Here is a 17924-nt window from a genome sequence, read left to right on the forward strand (position 1 = left end):
AGCTGCCTCCTGCCTTGCACCTTTGCTTGCTGCTCCAGGCAAGCGCCGTGCAGTAGCGAGGAGGAACCAGAGCCGCCACCACCATAGGAGGAGCAGGAAGGGGAGCACACTCCGCCAGGCAGTAATGGCACTTCTAGGCCACTGTACTGGCTGCCTCCAGCGCTGCTACTCTGCTGCCAGGAACTCTGGAATACCGCCTGAGGACTTCCAGGACCCCAGTCAAGCCGGGGCTGTGTGTAAACAAGCAAGCAATAGGGCTTGGATGCCAGGTCCCAGCTTAACCCGGGCTTGGACCTTCCAGTTCTGCAGGATCCTGGAACACTGGGTGCAAGCCCTAGGTTACCACACTTGCAGTGTGGACACAAGGGGGTTTGGCTTGAACCCGGGCTCAGACCCAATCTTAAACTGCTGTGTAGATATACCCTCAGTTGCCCAAATTCAACCCACTGTAAAGTGCGTCTGACTTCCACTGAAGAAACCCAGGATGGATTCAGCCCATGATGTGGTAATGTGATTATACTATATCACACTGCATTGGTGCAAGAAAGTGATTTTCTTCCTTGCATGGGAAGGATACGATGTGTGTGGTTCTACCCTCCAGAAGTGTTCTGGGACCATACACAGACCCAAATCAGTGGTTCACAGTCATGCTGGAAGGACATAACGAGTAGGGTCCCACAGGAATCAGTTCTGGGTCCGGTTCTGTTCAATATCTTCATCAATGATTTAGATAATGGTGTAGAGAACACACTTATAAAGTTTGCGGACAATACCAAGCTGGGAGAGGTTACAAGTGCTTTGGAGGATAGGATTAAAATTCAAAATATCTGGACAAACTGGAGAAATGGTCTGAAGGAAATCGGATGAAATTCAATAAGGACAAATGCAAAATACTCCATTTAGGAAGGAAAAATCAGTTGCACACATACAAAATGGGAAATGACTGCCTAGGAAGGAGTACTGCGGAAAGGAATCTGGGGATCACAATGAATCACAAGCTAAATATGAGTCAACAGTTTAACACTGTTGCAAAAAAAGCAAACATCATTCTGGGATGTATTAGCAGGAGTATTGTAAGCAAGGCATGAGAAGTAATTCTTCCATTCTACTCTGCACTGATTAGGCCTCCACTGGAGTATTTTGTCCAGTTCTAGGCACCACATTTCAGGAAAGATGTGGACAAATTAGAGAAGATCCAGAGAAGAGCAACAAAAATGATTAAAGGTCTGGAAAACATGACCTATGAGGGAAGATTGAAAAAATTGGCTTTGGTTAGTCTGGAAAAGAGAAGACTGAGAGGGGACATGATAACATGTTTCAAATATATTACAAGGAGGAGAAAAATTGTTCTCTTTAACCTCTGAGGATAGGACAAGAAGCAATGGGCTTAAATTGCAGCAAGGGAGGTTTAGATTGGACATTAGGAAAAACTTCCTAACTGTCAGGGTGGTTAAGCTCTGTAATAAATTGCCTAGGGAGGTTGTGGAATCTCAAACATTGGAGATTTTTAAGAGCAGGTTAGACAAACACCTGTCAGGAATGGTCTAGATAATACTTAGTCCTGCCCTGAGTGCAGGGGACTAGATAGAATGACCCCTCAAGGTCCCTTCCAGTCCTATGATTCTATGGTAAGACTGGTTTCGGAGTAGCAGCCGTGTTAGTCTGTATTCGCAAAAAAGAAAAGGAGTACTTGTGACACCTTAGAGACTAACAAATTTATTATTTATTTATTTATAAATGCATCCGATGAAGTGAGCTGTAGCTCACAAAAGCTTATGCTCAAATAAATTTGTTAGTCTCTAAGGTGCCACAAGTACTCCTTTTCTTTTTGCGAATACAGACTAACACTGGTGCTACTCTGAAACCTGGGTAATGACTGGAGGAGTTGGTCCTAAAAGAACAGCAATGCTTGCACTGATCTTACTGCAATGTCAACTATTCTCTGTAGATCTCCGTGCCCCCAGGCCTCCTCCCCACATCCACCAGGCAATGATCCATTTAATGTTAATGAGCTAAAAACACAGGCCAAGAGCAGACTATCTGAAGAGAATGAAGATGAAGTCAAAAGCGGATCTATTTCTTTCTGTACAAGAATATCCCAGATCACGCATCCAACCTGTACCTATTCTGGCCTCATCCAATCATTGTTCCCCTGTGGGCTGCTTCCAAATATGTAAGAGTTGTAAAAACCAATTTCATTCCAATAAAACTGCTAATCCTCATCGCAATCAGCTGTGAAATTGCCATGGCATACCCCATCCCAGTACTTATTTCTAGTCTCATACAACCTTTTTACATTTCATCATTCAGCAGCATCAACATAGTTACAAATCAATTCCATATTCTACTGAGAATATGCAGGTGGGGGAAGGCACCAGCAATTTGTGTAAAACAGCAGCAATGTTGTCCTGATGTAAATGTGTAATTCAGTCTTAAGTTTCATCTAAAAATCAATCAATGACATTATTTTATTTAAATGGGTTTGTGCTTCATGGTGTACAAATGGATTTGGAATCACTATTCATTCCACTCCCTGTGGATTAGCCTACCTAATAAATTACTTTGTACCTGCTGAAAATTACACCAGTAATACGGATTCTGCTTATCTAACACATAGCATGACAGCGGCACCAGTACATCGCAATCAGACACCCCCTCTGTGCTGTCATTAAGGACAAACCAGCTCAAGCAATTCAGTTATAGCAATGGTGGATTTTTCACATGTGCAGCAAGATGCTTATTTTTGGGAAATTTAACAATTTATTGCCCTCCTTTCCAAATTGTTTGAAATAATTCAGGAACATGGTAGCAAGAAGGGATGCTGACAGTCTGGGAGTCCAATAGAGTATTATTATTATTCCTAGTTCTTATATAGAGCTTTTTATCAGTAGTTATCAAAGAGCTTTACAAAGAAGCATTATCCCCATTACAGATGGGGAAACTGAGGTACAGAGGGGTGAAGTGACTTAGCCAAGGTCATCCAGAAGGCCAATGGCTGAGGCAACAATAGAACCCAGGTTCACTGAAGGGAAAATGGAAGAGCAATGGGGGAAAGAACAGTTTTGAGTACTGTTTTGACACCATGTAACTTTTTGTTTAGTTCTGTTAGCATAAGTTACAGGCAACAGCTACCCCTTAGAAAATTATTCTTATTCATGTAAAAAGAAAAGGAATACTTGTGGCACCTTAGAGACTAACAAATTTATTTGAGCATAAGCTTTCGTGAGCTACAGCTCACTTCATCGGATGCATTCAGTGGAAAATACAGTAGGGAGATTTATATACACAAACAGAGAACATGAAACAATGGTTTTTATCATACACACTGTAAGGAGAGTGATCACTTAAGATGAACTATTACCAGCAGGAAGGAGGGGGGGGAAGGGGGAGGAAGAAAACCTTTTGTGGTGATAATCAAGGTGGGCCATTTCCAACAGTTGACAAGAACATCTGAGGAACAGTGCAGGGGGCGGGGAGAAATAACATGGGGAAATAGTTTTACTTTGTGTAATGACCCATCCACTCCCAGTCTCTATTCAAGCCTAAGTTAATTGTATCCAGTTTTCAAATTAATTCCAATTCAGCAGTCTCTTGTTGGAGTCTGTTTTTGAAGTTTTTTTGTTGAAGAATAGCCACTCAGGTCTGTAATCAAGTGACCAGAGAGACTGAAGTATTCTCCGACTGGTTTTTGAATGTTATAATTCTTGACGTCTGATTTGTCTTTTACGTAGAGACTGTCCAGTTTGACCAATGTACATGGCAGAGGGGCATTGCTGGCACATGATGGCATATATCACATTGGTAGATGCGCAGGTGAACGAGCCTCTGATAGTGTGGCTGATGTGATTAGACCCTATGATGGTGTCCCCTGAATAGATATGTGGACACAGTTGGCAACGGGCTTTGTTGCAAGAATAGGTTCCTGGGTTAGTGGTTCTGTTGTGTGGTGTGTGGTTGCTGGTGAATATTTGCTTCAGGTTGGGGGGCTGTCTGTAAGCAAGGACTGGCCTGTCTCCCAAGATCTGTGAGAGTGATGGGTCGTCCTTCAGGATAGGTTGTAGATCCTTGATGATGCATTGGAAAGGTTTTAGTTGGGGGCTGAAGGTGATGGCTAGTGGTGTTCTGTTATTTTCGTTGTTGGGCCTGTCCTGTAGTAGGTGACTTCTGGGTACTCTTCTGGCTCTGTCAATCTGTTTCTTCACTTCAGCAGGTGGGTATTGTAGTTGTAAGATTCATGTAGAGACCCAGGCAGACACAACAGACATTACTGTTGATGTGTTCAGCTTCTGAAACGAACTCCACCATAGGAGACAATAGACATTTCTCCAAGATCTAACTCCTATATAGTCAGATGAAAGCTGGTGGGAATTTTTTCTTCAATAACAAGCAACAGCTTGCTTAGACAGTGGAAGTCCATAGTACCAAATGTCCATGATCACTCTGTATGCCTTTATTCCAGGTATCTAAGAGCTCCACAGGTTTATTACTGATCAGGTGCAGCCAGTTTAATTGTGAGCAACCACATTACTGCCACCAGGCAGTGACCCCTTCTGACCTCAAGTCCAATCTTCAACACTCCATGTGCGGGGACTTTTCTCCAGGTAGGCAACTGACCAAAAAGGACCAGCCAGGGGTGGCCAATGATGACTTTAGTCTTCTAGAGGCCAAGTCTCCATTTTTAATTTCCCCGTGGGAAATTCTGACTTTTTTCCCCATTGAATATTTCAACTTTTCATAAAAAAAGACAATTTTTCTGTTTTTGGCAAGCAAAAACTGAAATATTTTCCTCCAAAAAGTGCTAAAAAATTAAAACAATTCAGCCAAAAGCTGAAAAAAAATCCAGTTTCAGTTTTCTGACAAAATAATTGAGATTTTTCCGTGAAAGCAGACACTTTCTGTGCAGTCAAAAATCCTATTTTCCATCCGAAAAAAGTTTCTACAGGAAATGCTTAACCAGGCCTGATTCAGATTAACAGAACTAGCACCATCTGCTGACTCCTGATAATGTTGCAATGGGAAGAAAAAGATGAGAGTGCTGGGACAGACACAGGAGGGAGTGAGATGTTTCCCCCGGTAGAGTTGTGAGGCCTTTTGTTACCAACCTGCCCTTGCATGTGGGAACCTTGTCTGCACCTGCTGGAAGTCAGCTCCCTGACTCTCCCAGCTGAAGGCAACACAAACACTCCCCACAAGCACTTTCAACTCATGTGGACTCTGCTGTCCCTCATGCAAGCTAATGACAGGCACCCTCCAACCCCCGAGTTCTCTGAGTGTCACCCTGCGGTGCACAGCCCCTGCTCCACTAGACACTCACAGAATAACCAGCAACAAGTAACAGCAGCTTACATAGATGCTTGAACTAGGGGTGCTGGAGGTGCTGCCGCATCCCCTGTCTTGAAGTGATTTCCATCATATACAGAGTTTAGTTTGGTTCAGTGGTTCTCAGCACCCGCACTATATAAATTGTTCCAGCGCCCCTGCCAGCTTATGCATTACATCTTAGCCACCAGCTCCGCTTAACACTCAGCGCTTAGAATTGTTTATAGAGACAGCAAGTCTGAGCTTAGTTAACAAAGAATAGAGATTCATATGATAGCAAACAGAAATATAGGAAACAAAGGGTTACATATGAAACAAAATCATAACATGCATTCTAGAGCCTAACCTCAACTGATGAGATGCCCTCTTGTCTATAAGGTACTGATTCCCCCAAATTCTCGATCTCTCTCTGCGTTTTTCAACCAGGGCAGCTGAGCGCCCTCTTTCATGAGACCGAGCCCACTGGCAGCTTGCCTCCCGCAAAGAAGGATGCAGAGCATCTTTCTGCATCCCAGATTGAACAGCTCAGACCTTTGACTTCACTTGAAAACAGGGTGCCTCCCCACTGTTTATCTCTTCCTGTTAATTTGCCTTCTGAAGTCCCCACAAGCTCTTCATTAGCATTTGACTCAGTATGCTAATAGACTCTCATTGTAAAACACACAATACACAGTGGTCAACAGAGAAATTAGTGTCTCCCATCTTCAGCGTGGTGGAACCTGACTGAACCTCTGGCTAACCTGCCTTTCTATACAAGGTCTTAGGAACAGTTTCCAGTACATATACATATTTCCTTGCCTATTATCTGCACATTCATTTCACAAAGGTTTGATGAGCTGGGTGACATAGGCTTTCAGTAGAAATCTTACATGACACTCTGCTACCAGAACATAGATACCAGACTCCAGGGATCCCTATAACCCCTATGGCCCCTATGTGCTTTGCCAGTAGGCATTAGCAGGTCCTGGGGTCACAGGGCTTAGCCAGGACAAAAATTTGTCTGTGCAGGAGACAGATCTTTCATGGAGGCCAATTTGAGACTGTGGAACAAACTCCACCAGAAACCAAGGACCATCACAAACCTCACCACCTTCCACTTCAAGTACAAAGCGCTTTCTTCATTCTGCCTTCTCTGAAATAAGCACACACCAGTGAGTACATAAACAAATTAAATGAAACTAAAAACTCTACCAAAAGCAAATACTCCACTGCACACAGAATTCTCCCCTGGGAAAAGGTTAAGCAAAAGAACAAGATGCACATGACAGATGTCTGTCATCTCGCTCAATGCACGACCAGAAGACATTCAGAAATTACAGTGATACGGCCAGTATAAGAAGAGAACAGAAAATGAACATGCTGCAAAGGTAATTCTGGGAGGAAGTTCTGAGGTAGAGAGCCAGGAACCAGCTTGCACCTGAGTGTCCTATGTAGCTTAAAGAAGCTGAGCCAGGAACCCACTGCAATGTCACATCAGAGCTCCCTCAGCACTTTCAGGACTGGATATTGCTCTAGTGAGACTACCATTAGCCACTATTAGGCCAAGTGCAGTAGCTGGCTTTAAAAGCTTGCAGCCATACGTGAGCATGTATCTGTGAGCAAGGCCAAGCCACCATATTTTTATCTAAATTTTATCAATGTTTATCTAAATGTTACTAAAATGTTTATCCAAAATGTTCTGAGCATATCCTTCCACCCTCAGCTTGAAATGAGCCCCAAACCTCCCATCAACTTGGTTGCAGGACTTTGACAAGGAGCTCTCAGGAAACGCTAAGAGCCACCTCCAGCCTCTACTCTTCCATAAGCCTCTTCCCTAGCTCTTTGGACACACACATAAACACACAATTCCAGAAACAGATCATCATCTTCTCCTGCTGGGAATCCTCTGTATAGTCAGATGCTGTGTCACAGAGGAGTACGGGCCCAATTCTGCAAAGCGCCAAGCACCCTTGACTAATTCAACTTCAGTGGGAGCTGAGGATACAAGAGTCTGTCTGTGCTCACGTTGCCAATAGTACAAACAACATTTAGAGCTTGTCTACACACAGAAGTGGCACCGGTTTAACTCAAATCCATTTAAAAACTTGAAACTGATGCAAACCCACAGGTGGAAGCTAAACCAATACAAGGCAGATTAGGAGGATCCGTGCACAAGGTTGTACCAATTTAACTAAATGAGTTTCAAATCACACTTTAAGTTAAACCAGTGTTATTTTAGTAATAGACAAAGCCTTGGGGTTAGATTTTTAAAGGTATTTAGGTGACTAAAGAGATAGGTAGGTAGGTGCCTAGAGGGATTTTCAAAAGGCCTAAACAGATTAGGCACCTAACTCCCCTTGATTTCAAAACTCAAATACAGGTTTTAGATAGAAGATGTATTCTTCATGTTCCACCTGGGAAGCTGTATTATAGTGCATGAGCTACTAGTTTTCAAAGATTATTATTTCCTGTGGCCATTTCCTGTAGCTGAATTGTTATGAATTCATTGTTACTTTGCACAGGGACAGTATATACTGTATGAAGCCGTCAGATCACCAGGCTGCTATTTTATCATTATGCTATATAAAGTTATTTGGGCAGGTCTCTTTCCCAACCACAGGAGAGAACCGTTTGTCTTGTATAAGAGAGGAAAGTCCCACCACATTTGCCTGTCTCATTTTTTTTTTTTTGTCTCCCTGGGCTATGTCTTCATTGAGTTGTTTTAAGCTGTTTTAAATTGTTTTAAGGTCATAAAAGCAAACAAACTGCTCATCCAGGGGAATCTTTCCCAGCTCTTTTCACCCAGGCAACAACAAGGGACCATAGATCCATCTCAGTGCTCACTGCCCAAATTGGGGTTGACTAGGATACTGGCCCTGTAGTCAAAGATGTGCCACATACTGACCTATTCTCAGTGGTACAGTCAGGTACCACAAACAGCAAACCCTTCCACAACCTCTGTCTCCCACACCAGCCCCAGGTACGATCCTAGCTGTGCCCCAGTGGCACTGTCAGGTACGCACCCATGTTAATCTTTCTTGGGGTCCCTCACAAAAGCCTGAACACTAGTTAAACTTGTGCCCAACGTCACATTTTTGGTAGCAAAATTACAAACTGACCCCATGTGCCCATTCTACTCATTTTGAGGCCAACATGATTTGTGTGTGTGTGTAGGGGGGGAAGGACGTAAAATCAGGTTTACTACAGTCCACATGCAACCTGAACTCGGGACAATAATTTAAAGATACAGAAGCAATTAAACTTTTCTGGTTTTGCAGATGTTGTGACCTAACCAGCTAAGCTTCTCTCTGCTTTAAAATCTGTAAAAGAAATAAGTGGCGCATACTTCTAGGCTGACTCATTGTGTCCAACAGCAGCCTGAAGAGAACTTTTATGTCCAAGATCTAATGCCAGGAAAAGAAGTGTTTACCTAACAGAATGGCTGCAACAACACTGACAGGATCCAGGCACTGTTGTAATGTCTCATAAACTTCTAAGTTATGGGACATTGGCTATTTACACCTGCCACTGTTCTTTTGCTTTCTAGTCTGGCACTGTTGGATTTTAAGACGTATGGCATTTTATCATCATGCAGGCTTCTCACTTCATTGCTGTGCAAAAATGAGCAAAGCAAATGTAAATTGGGTGGTATGTTATTCAACATTTTACACATATTTAATAAAACTGCTTTGTTTAATAACATTAAAAGCTGAGGAAGAACCGCCATTTAGCATTTGCTGCCATGCCAGGAACATGACCCCGGGATGCGCACCCACCAGCTCACTACCTTGTGCTGTTTTATCACTCTGTAGATCCATGCCAGCATAGAGCCCAAGCCATGCCTAGCACAGTGCCTTAGGCTGGTACAGTCCACTGTTCTACTTAGTCATTTCATATCCTGGTAGCTCAAAAACAAAACGACTCCAATTCCCATCATCTGCCCAGATGTGGTATATCAGGGCTCTCTCCCAGAACATCATGCCAATACATCCTGAAATGTCTTTTTGTTTATTAACATACAAGTGAATTTAATACACAAATGCTTTCAAAGGAATTCAGGGCTCCTGAAAGATACCAGAGTGAAACTGACCTTTGTATTCCTACACCACGTACTGCATGACCATCAGCAGCTGCAAATTTGGCCAGGTACATCAGTTTTAACTTAGAGGGATCACTCTTTTGGGGGTTCAGCCTCCATGATTATTCAGTGTTTGACCACCTCTTCTCTAAGTCCCACTACTCCCACACAGTCCCACATTACACTTGCTATACTCAGACTGAGGAGGCCTGGAGAGAAATTACCTTAGGAACCCATTTGTCCACCACTTAAATCAGTCATCAGCCTATCACAAATGAGTGACAGGGCTGCTCCTTCCCCCTCTAGCCTAGGGCTGTGTGTGACCCCACAGCTTGCCTGTTCTGACCTCAGGCTAGATCCAGAAACAAAACCAGTCTCCCACATTGCAGCATAGAGCCCTGCTACTGCCCACTGAGCTGTCTGCCGGCTCCCCATGTTTGTAAATCGGTAGCAGTCGCTTGAGGATAAGCCTCTTGTGGGCTGCGAACCTTCCTGGACGTCATTTCACATCCTGGCAGCTCAAACACAAAATGAATCAGACTGGCCCCCTTTAGCAATTCCACAGGCACCAAGCTTCTTCAGGCAAGATCAACTGCAGAGGTCACAAGAGTTACCAGGGCCAAAGCTGCATCTGTTTTCTTGGGTTCAGTTCAGCTATTTATGGCAGTAGCCTGTATTCATTTTCTTCTCTAAGAGGCCAACAGAAACATTGTGGGAAGATCACTCAGCTCTGGTAGGAAAGGCAGTTGTCAAACCAGGTTGAGAAGTGGCATCCTGGAGAAGTGACATCCGATGAAGTGGGCTGGAGCCCACGAAAGCTTATGCTCAAATAAATGTGTTAGTCTCTAAGGTGCCACAAGTACTCCTGTTCTTTTTGCAGATACAGACTAACATGGCTGCTACTCTGAAACCTATTCTGGAGATGGAGACACAAGATGTAAAACTTTGGATCTGGGTTCCAAATCCTGGGGGGAAATACGGGCGTGTTTAAATCAGGCCTAATCTCTAATCTCCAGCTGTTGATCCAAAAAAAAAAAGTTGGGGTTAAATTTTGAGGTGAGTTATGTTAATGGTCTTAGTTCTAGTTTGTATTGAGGTAATGCCCAAAGTCACCAGTGAGGATCAGGACCCCCTTGCTAGGCGCTGTATAAAGATTTAGGTAAAGGCAGTAATTGCCCCCAAAGAATTTAAGGCAAAGGTTCAGATTTGTGAGTTTTGTTTGTTGCTGTCTCAGCTCTGAAGAGTTCTCTTCCCCTTTAAGTTCCTTTAGGGTCTTTTCTCCTTAAGCAAATGTTCCCAACTGACAGTTTGAATTAGTTTTTTTAATGTTTTAGGACACTCGATGAATTATGAGACCATTTGGTAACTAAATATTGCATGTTTTATTCATATAGACTACGAATTCTCTTTCACATCCCCATGGAGAGTTTCATGAATCAGACTCTAAATCCAATGTTTAAAAACCTGGTAGGGGAAAGAAAATAACTTACCAATTATAGCACTTGCTGCTCCCAGGATGTGCCTCTTCTCCAGCTGTGATATATTTAGTGGCTAGAGGTTTTTAAGACAGCTACTGATGTGACTGAATGAAGGAGCCTGTCATCCATGCCTGGGTAAGAGTGAATGGACACACCAGCACAGTGGAACTCCCATAATGAATCATGGGAAAAGATGCTCCATTTTCAGCCACCGGGGGAGGAAGGAAGGAAACCAAAAGGTTTTCAGGCAGGCACAGAGATGCATTACAGAGACTGTAAAAGTTGCCCGACTTTTATTGTCACTGTGGTTTTATAGGGATATTTGCAATCAATTACACAGGAAGGCATGCAGAGCTTAGCTGCAGCAGTGTTGTATACAGATAACAGAGGTCCTTAGTATTGTTCTGCATGAGAACATACACATTACTTGGTATAGCTCTATTACACACATACATATATACAGGTATTTGGGCAATGAGTATATGTTGCTATGTCCACACATAGCTGGTGCAGCATTTTTATACAAAGGTGAGCAACATGGGTGCCGTATTTTTATATTCAGATTAGGGCTGTTGATTAATCGCAGTTAACTCACACGATTAACTCAAAAAATTAATCGCAATTAATCGCACTGTTAAACAATAGAATATCAATTGAAATTTATTAAATATTTTGTATGTTTTTCTACATTTCAAATATATTGATTTCTATTCCAACACAGAGTATGAAGTGTACGGTGCTCACTTTATATTATTATTTTTGATTACAAATATTTGCACTGTAAAAATGATAAAAGAAATAGTATTTTTCAATTCACCTCATACAAGTACTGTAGTATAATCTCTTTATCATGAAAATACAACTTACAAATGTAGATTTTTTTGTTACATAACTGCACTCAAAAACAAAACAATGCAGAATTTGAGAGTCTACAAGTCCACTCAGTTCTACTTCTTATTCAGCTAATTGGTAAAACAAACAAGTTTGTTTACATTTACAGGAGATACTGTTGCCTGCTTCTTATTTACAATACCACCTGAATGTGAGAATAGGCGTTTGCATGGCACTTTTGTAGTGGGCATTGCAAGGTATTTACGTGCCAGATATGCTAAACATTGGTATGCCCCATCCTGCTTCCTCCACCATTCCAGAGGACATGCTTCCATGCTGATGATGCTAGTTACCAAAATAATGCGTTAATTAAATTTGTGACTGAACTCCTTGGGGAGATTTGGGGAGAGAATTTACAATTTGGGGGAGAATTGTATGTCTCCTGATCTGTTTTACCTGCATTCTGCCATATTTTCACATTATAGCAGTCTCAGATGACCCACCACATGTTCATTTTAAGAACACTTTCACAGCAGATTTGACAAAATAAAAAGTACCAATTTGAGATTTCTAAAAATAGCTACAGCACTCCACCCAAGGTTTAAGAATCTGAAGTGCTGTCCAAAATCTGAGAGGGACGAGGTGTGGAGCATGCTTTCCGAAATCTTAAAAGAACAACACTCCAATGTGGAAACTACAGAACTCAAATCATCAAAAAATAAAATCAACCTTCTGCTGGTGGCATCTGACTCAGATGATTAAAATGAACATGCATTGGTCCGCTCTTCTTTGGATCATTATTGAGCAGAACCCATCATCAGCATGGACACATGTCCTCTGGAATGGTGGTTGAAGTATGAAGGGGTATACGAATGTTTAGCATATCTGGCACATAAATACCTTGCAACACCGGCAACACAAGTGCCATGCGAACACCTGTTCTCACTTTCAAGTGACATTGTAAACAAGAAGCGAGCAGCATTATCTTCTTCAAATTGTAAGCAAAGTTGTTTGAGCAATTGGCTAAAGTAGGACTGAGTGGACTTAGAGGCTCTAAAGTTTTATATCGTTTTATTTTTGAATGCATTTTTTTTGTACATAATTCTACATTTGTAAGTTTTACTTTCATGATAAAGAGATTGCACTACAGTACTTGTATTAGGTGAATTGAAATATACTATTTCTTTTGGTTTTTACAGTACAAATATATGTAACCAAAAATATAAAGTGAGCACTGTACACTTTGTATTCTGTGTTGTAATTGAAATCAGTATATTTGAAAATGTAGAAAACATCCAAAAATATTTAAATAAATGGTATTCCATTATCGTTTAACAGCGCAATTAATCACAATTAATTTTTTCAATTGCTTGACAGCCCTAATTCAGATCAATATGCAGGTGTTTATTTATTATAAAAGTGAAAGATTCCAGTCTTTCTCCTGTGGTTTGAGCTTCAGGTCAATGTGTGTCTTTTTTTGTGTGTGTTACAAGTAATATATTAGCTAAGACCCAACACTGATCTAAGGAACTTTGGGCAAGGTAACCATATTTTCAAAGTTTGGGGCACTTTTATGGGGGCATTTTTCTAGGGTCACAGAACTGTAATACAAAAGCACTTCTTTAATGCACATGACTCTTGCATATTTTTGAAGTGGAGGATTTTTTCCAGTAACTTAGTATCTGAATGAGTTTATCATGAAACCCCAAACTTGAACTTTGAGAAACAGACCATATTTCATAATATTTATATGCATTTCACTTTTCTCTTCAAACACAAGGCTCTCTTTCCACTGGACTGATTGTTACTGGTAAATGTGGAGTAAACTCTACCTGCTATAGCTGTTTCAGAGTAGCAGCCGTGTTAGTCTGTATTCGCAAAAAGAAAAGGAGTACTTGTGGCACCTTAGAGACTAACAAATTTATTAGAGCATAAGCTTTCATGAGCTACATGCATCCGATGAAGTGAGCTGTAGCTCACGAAAGCTTATGCTCTAATAAATGTGTTAGTCTCTAAGGTACCACAAGTACTCCTTTTCTTTTTGCTATAGCTGTATGTCTTGAACAAACATTTTGTACTTGTAAAAAAGTTTTAATTGGTTAAATGAAAAACCAGGATATTTCATGAATGAGAAACTGAGTTAGGACATATAGTCTGTTTAATTTTGGGACCATCTAAACTGAGCTACAACCTGTTCCATATCTGAGGTTTCTTCAATATTCCTTAACCAGATTAAGCATAGAGGTTGATCCTGGGAAGCACAAGGTGACCATGCCTTTTGTTAAGATTCTGGGTAAATGTTAGCTCTGGGATTTTGAATGTGTTAGTCTCCTAGACCTTTTTTTAATATCAAAATATATCTCGGAGTTGTTCTGTGAGCTTGCGTGAACCTGCTGGCAATGCCAGGAAATACATGCAGTTCCTGTATATCCATGCCCTTTCTACCCAGACTGTGACCAGGTTGAGTTAATTTTCTTGGTGATTAATCGGTTTACCACCTGAGGGTTGAAGTGGTTCTGGTTCATGCAAAGCCTTGCAGCCTAATGAGATCATTGTATCTCAAGAGGATCAAGAAACTCTCAGCCTTCAATTATATTTACTCCGTAAGGATTTGAAGGCAATAGGGCTCGAGCATGAAGCAGGAATTACAAAGCATTTGTAATTATTAAGCTAAAACTAATTAAGTTTCAACAGCGTGGAAAGTTGTCAGTTTAGGATTTCTGGTATGAAAATGGCATTGCCCAAGAGAACTACCACTCTCCTGACAGCATTGTGCTATGTGTGGCACAATATACGGGACTTCTGGTGTGTGGCATCTATTTTGTACAGTTTTTAAAGTGATTTCCAGTTTTGGTACCCAAGGGAGGTACAGCACAGGGACATACCTCTCCGCAGCACCTCATTTTGAGGGATGTGGATATTTAGTTATTGGCAGGTTAAGAGATTTCCACAGGAGCATCCATATTTGGTAGAAGCCCATAATGCACCTGGCTATGTAAAACTGTACATGAGGCATGGAGATGGCTAGGACATACAGGGAGGAAAGACCCAAATAACATAACAAGACAGGCATTAGACTGGAAACCCCAGGGCAAGAGACAGTGAGGTACACCAAGGATAACATGGAAACACACAATAGAAGCAGAAATGAAAGCTATCAAAGTGACATTGAAAGAAGCTCAGGCTGCAGCAGGAGACCAGCAAAGACAGGGGGCAGTAGTGAAGACCCTGCGCAGGGCTGGAGCAACACACACAAAAAACCCCACACAAAAAACCCCACACACATGCAGCCGAAATCTAACAAGTTCTGTTTTCCGCATGGAATAGAAAGGCACAAGACAGTCCACGAGGCAGAGGAAATCTCTTTCCTGACCCTTTTACCCCACCAGAGATACAACTGTTGATGTTCATACATGTATCCAGTCCTTTTTTAAAAAAATTAGCCATTCTACTGCTCTATCCAATAGGGCAGGACATCTTGTTATTTATCAGGACACAGTACAAGACCTGGGAACCTATGTCAGTGTTTAATATAGAGAATCAGGCTCTCAGATCCAGAGAAGAATGCAGAAGCCAGCCCTGTATTTTAGTAGTGGGGAGAAATTTATCAGATTACCCTGTGTCATATCTAAATCTCTCCATCTTTCTTATCTCGTTAAGGATAGGGTAGAGAGGGTATTAAGTGCATCTAAGTAGCTAACTGTCCCCAAACTCATTAAACCAGACCAGATAATGATCACATCAAACACCATAATCCCATTCAAAGCAGTCACCTCTTTTTAGAAGGGGGATATGATGCAATCAGAGTACTTTTTCTAACACAAAAAGAAAAGGAGTACTTGCGGCACCTTAGAGACTAACAAATTTATTAGAGCATAAGCTTTCGTGAGCTACAGCTCACTGCATCCGATGAAGTGAGCTGTAGCTCACGAAAGCTTATGCTCTAATAAATTTGTTAGTCTCTAAGATGCCGCAAGTACTCCTTTTCTTTTTGCGGATACAGACTAACATGGCTGCTACTCTGAAACTTTTCTAACACAGTTTGCTCCATTATTTATGAAAGGAGGAGCAAATAGCTGCCTGATAACCTTACCAGAACTGAAGCCTAAAAATCGGTCTTTGATTAAGCATTTAAGGAAAAAACAAATTGCTGCAGACCCAGGTCATAATAATGTTGTTTGGGCCCAGTCCTGCTTTTACTGTAGGTTAATGGAAGTTTTGTCTGACTTGAAAGGCTGAGGGAACCAGATTGTCTGTGAATCAGTACTCCCCATTGGTCAGTCTTTTTTACAACAGAATCTGGTTTTTATAGAGCAAGTTTTATATTGCAGATGCTTCACAAATATGACAAGTTAGATTCTGGCAGGGCCATGGTTGTAGAATGCAAATGTCACAGTTAAGAGGTTATTCCCTGACTTGTCTAATAAATCTGTTCCAAGTGCCTGCAGTCAGACAGGTATTCACTACAGAGCAGGGATTTCCCCCCCGAATTTCCCCAACACCCCCCCAATTTTGTGAACTAGTTACATGCAGTGTTGCCAATTTAGTGATTGTTTGGAAATTTGAATTGAAATTGAAACAATACACACTTTAAAAGCATATACCGTGTATGATAAAATATGTGAAACTGAAAAAATATAAAGAAAAGGAGTACTTGTGGCACCTTAGAGACTAACAAATTTATTTGAGCATAAGCTTTCGTGAGCTACAGCTCACTTCATTGGATGCATTCAGTGGAAAAAATACATAATAAAAAAAGTATAATAGATTTGAAAAGTATGAACATAGACTAGCTTCCTTATACAGCTGTTGGTTTTATGACCATGTCAGTGCATTCATTTCGGTGATGTTGGCCAACCTAATAATTTCAAATTATGATTTGTAAGCAAAGTCTAAATGAGCTCTCCCTGACAGCTAGTGATGAGCTGGGGAGAAAAGGCTTCAGGACCAGATTGTATTTACATTCACACCTAATCTACATAGGTATCCAGCAAACAGAGCTGTGTTGCCCAAGTGATAGATTTTGGCTGGGGTTGGGTTCCAAATCACTTGAATGCAGGCAGGAGGTGGCAGGGTGTAACTTTTATTGTATGAGGAAATGGCAGTAGAACCTTTACTGTGCTGATTGAGGGCATGAAGAGAGAGAGAGAGAGAGAGAGGGGACAGAGTGTTTTGCTTGATGGTCTGCTTGAGTCACAAGTACTATTTGATCTGCCCCTCTCCACTGTTTAAAGACAGAGCTGATTAGGCTCCATGGATAGTCTTTGTTTGTTAAGTGATCACTACAGCTGAAATCACTGAGAATCAGGTTTAAGTGCTTAGACATGCTATGGGACAGTGTTTCTGTGGAAGAGAGGGCCTAGTTTGCACTAGCAGTGAGGTTCCCCCACTGAGAGCTCAGCTAAAATCACTGAGAGCTGGAACCTCAAGAGACCAACTCGCAGAGGTCACAGTGGCGGCGGAAGATGACGGTGCCTGATCATGTGAATGAACTAGTGAGCATATCAATTGAAGGAATGGAAGTACCAGACACCCGAGAAGCCACCAAAGATGAATGCATTGCATTCAAGAAGCTCATTAACAGAGTTCTCCAAAATTATAACAAGAAACCAAAAAGGATGTAGATGTAGTGCTTCATAGAAGGCTTGAGTAGCCAACTTTAATTTGTGTGATCATTTTAAAATCTAATAAAATGGTCATAAAATTTTCAGTTTTTACTATGGTGCCATACAGCCCACTTTCACCCTCATGGTCTCACCCCTCATCAGCCCAGACCCCCTGTAAATTTGAACACCCCCCCTACTTTCAATTAATGGGGAAAACACTGCTACAGAGGCCTTCAAGCAGTGTGGCATGCAAAAGGGACTGTTTGCAAGACTCCTAACCATGCAGCACTGAGTAAAAAGAGCCAGGAAGTCATATATTAATGCTGCTAACCACACAACCGTCATCATCTGGAGAAAATGAGCTTGGGGGATTCAACCCATGTGAACCTAATCATTCAAGCCAATCAGCAGTACACACTCATACATGACTGTGTTCCTGCCTAAGGTACAGCTAGGTTGTGTCATTTCATTTGGCGGTCCCCCTTTCTCCCTAAAGATCTTTCCTATTTCTTTCTAAACTTAGCCCTTCCCTCCTACTGCCTCTTCAAAGGGGATAGGAGAGCTCCTTTTTCTGATTGTCTTCTCTGAAAGTGCTATTTCACTTCCCCCCTCCCCCAATACCAAAGGCCTAAA

The 17924-nt window shown here is 41.6% G+C and overlaps 1 long non-coding RNA gene across 1 annotated transcript in view; it reads right to left on the reverse strand.

The window, feature by feature from the left end:
• Positions 1-17924, reverse strand: part of LOC119842830 — a 100345-nt gene that overhangs the window by 48571 nt on the left and 33850 nt on the right. The gene's annotated exons all lie outside the window — the stretch shown is intronic.

Source organism: Dermochelys coriacea, chromosome 14, assembly GCF_009764565.3.
Source record: "Dermochelys coriacea isolate rDerCor1 chromosome 14, rDerCor1.pri.v4, whole genome shotgun sequence".
Lineage (NCBI taxonomy): Eukaryota > Metazoa > Chordata > Testudines > Dermochelyidae > Dermochelys > Dermochelys coriacea.